Here is a 2,455-nt window from a genome sequence, read left to right as displayed (position 1 = left end):
TAATAATAATTTTATATTAAAATAACAGTAATCAATTGATCAGAAATTAAAATATAGTTAATTCTGTTATTGAATGCATGTGTATTTGTGTATGTGTAATAGCACATGTGTATAGTACATGCATGCACATATACATAAACACAGACACTATATACTTACACACATATATGTGGTAAAAATATGAGGGGACTTCAAATTTCATAAAAAAATGGGATTAAAAGATTAAAAAACAATCTCTCAACATAAAGAAACGTGATTAAAACGTAATGTTAAGAATGTTCGGTCGTCGGCAAAGCCTGAGTCCTGCCCTCTCGCTCTCCTCCCGGGGCAGCATGAGCTTCACCACTCGCTCCACCTTCTCCACCAACTACCGGTCCGTGGGCTCTGTCCTGGTGCCCAGCTACAGCGCCCGGCCGGTCAGCAGCGCGGCCAGCGTCTATGCAGGCGCCGGGGGCTCTGGTTCACGCATCTGCGTGATGCGCTCCGCCAGCTTCCGGAGCAGCATGGGGGTCGGGGTCCTGGCTGCGGGGATGGCCGGGGGTCTGGAAGGAATCAGGGGCATCCAGAACGAGAAGGAGACCATGCAAAGCCTGAATGACCGCCTGGCCTCCTACCTGGACAGAGTCAGGAGCCTGGAGACCGAGAACCGGAAGCTGGAGAGCAAAATCCGGGAGCACCTGGAGAAGAAGGGACCCCAGGTCAGAGACTGGGGCCATTACTTCAAGACCATCGAGGACCTGAGGGCTCAGATCTTCGCAAATACTGTGGACAACGCCCGCATCGTTCTGCAGATTGGCAATGCCCGTCTTGCTGCTGATGACTTTAGAGTCAAGTATGAGACAGAGCTGGCCATGGGCCAGCCTGTGGAGAGCAACATCCATGGGCTCCGCAAGGTCAACGATGACACCAATGTCACTCGGCTGCAGCTGGAGACAGAGATGGAGGCTCTCAATGAGGAGCTGCTCTTCATGAAGAAGAACCATGAAGAGGAGGTAAACGGCCTACAAGCCCAGATTGCCAGTTCTGGGTTGACTGGGGATAGATGCCCCCAAATCTCAGGACCTCGCCAAGATCATGGCAGAAATCCAGGCTCAATATGACGAGCTGGCTCGGAAGAACCGAGAGGAGCTGGACAAGTACCGGACTCAGCTGACTGAGAGCACCATAGTGGTCACCACACAGTCCACTGAGGTTGAAACTGCTGAGGTGACGCTCACAGAACTGAGACGTACAGTCCAGTCCTTGGAGATCGACCTGGACTCCGTGGGAAATACGAAGATCAGCTTGGAGAACAGCCTGAGGGAGGTGGAGGCCTGCTACGCCCTGCAGATGGAGCAGGTCAATGGGATCCTTCTGCACCTGGAGTCAGAGCTGGCACAGACCCAGGCAGAGGGACAGCGCCAGGCCCAGGAGTAAGAGGCTCTGCTGAACATCAAGGTCAAGCTGGAGGCCGAGATCCCCACCTACCGCCGCCTGCTGGAAGACGGTGAGGACTTCAGTCTTAGTGATGCCCTGGACAGCAGCAACTCCATGCAAAGCATCCAAAAGACCACCACCCGCCGGATAGTGGATATCAAAGTGATGTGTGATGTCGGCGAGATCAAAGTTCTGAGACATTAGGCCAGCAGAAGCAGGGGACCCTTTGGGGAGCAGGAGGCCAATAAAAAGTTCAGAGGTCATTCAATGTTAAAAAAAAAAAAGTTCATGAAAAAAGGGATTAAAAGATAAAAATTTTAAAAAACATTTCTTAACATAAAGCTCCATCAAGTTCAAAACACTTTTGCAGTAATGAAACCACCCATTTAGTCAATCCCTAAAGAACTGAGGGTCCTAGAACTTTAACCATGTAAATGTAATCTTTACATTACCAGCTGAAGAACAAGGGTTCCCTTTATGAAATTTTAAGATTAGAAAACAGAAAGAAGTCAGAAGTAGACAAATGAGGATGGTAAGCTAGATACATAATGATAACCTACCAAAATTCTGGCAAAATGGCTCTTGTTTGATGATAGAAATGAGCAGAAGCATTGACAGGGTGGAGTAGTACACTCTGGTGAATGTTTCTCAGCCCTATTTCTGCTTAAGTTTTGGTTAACTTTCTCAAAACACTCTCATAATAAGCATGTTATTATTGTTGTTTGTCCCTCCAGAAAGCCCCAATGCCTTGAGCATCCCCACTAAACTGCTGCCAGGACCATTGCTTTTGACCAGTCCCATTGGTGCTTTGACTGGACCACTTCCACTCTTTGGTAGCCATTGCTGTGATTGTGCTTTGTCTTTAGGATTGAACTGGTGAAGTCATGTTCCATCTCTCAATATAATTCTTTGAAGAAATGCTTCAGGATCTTGATCCCACTTGTTTAAATTTCACTGAAATTCTGCTCTTTTCATAGCTGATCTGGGTGCAATGGTTCTGACACTCATTGAATGGAAAGTTTGCTTAATTTTAAATTGA

At 47.5% G+C, this 2,455-nt stretch overlaps 1 pseudogene across 1 annotated transcript; it reads left to right on the top strand.

Annotated features, from left to right (window-relative positions):
* The first annotated feature begins 285 nt into the window (after window positions 1–285).
* On the top strand, window positions 286–1,700 carry LOC116560971 (annotated as a pseudogene). Its single transcript, XR_004273242.1, has one exon. The product of XR_004273242.1 is annotated as a keratin, type I cytoskeletal 18 pseudogene (transcript).
* The last annotated feature ends 755 nt before the right edge of the window (window positions 1,701–2,455 follow it).

This window comes from Sapajus apella, unplaced genomic scaffold (genome assembly GCF_009761245.1).
Source record: "Sapajus apella isolate SASKATOON/1434 unplaced genomic scaffold, GSC_monkey_1.0 scaffold28, whole genome shotgun sequence".
Lineage (NCBI taxonomy): Eukaryota > Metazoa > Chordata > Mammalia > Primates > Cebidae > Sapajus > Sapajus apella.
Note: the sequence above shows the minus strand (reverse complement) of the source record. Positions and strands in the feature narration are given on the sequence as shown.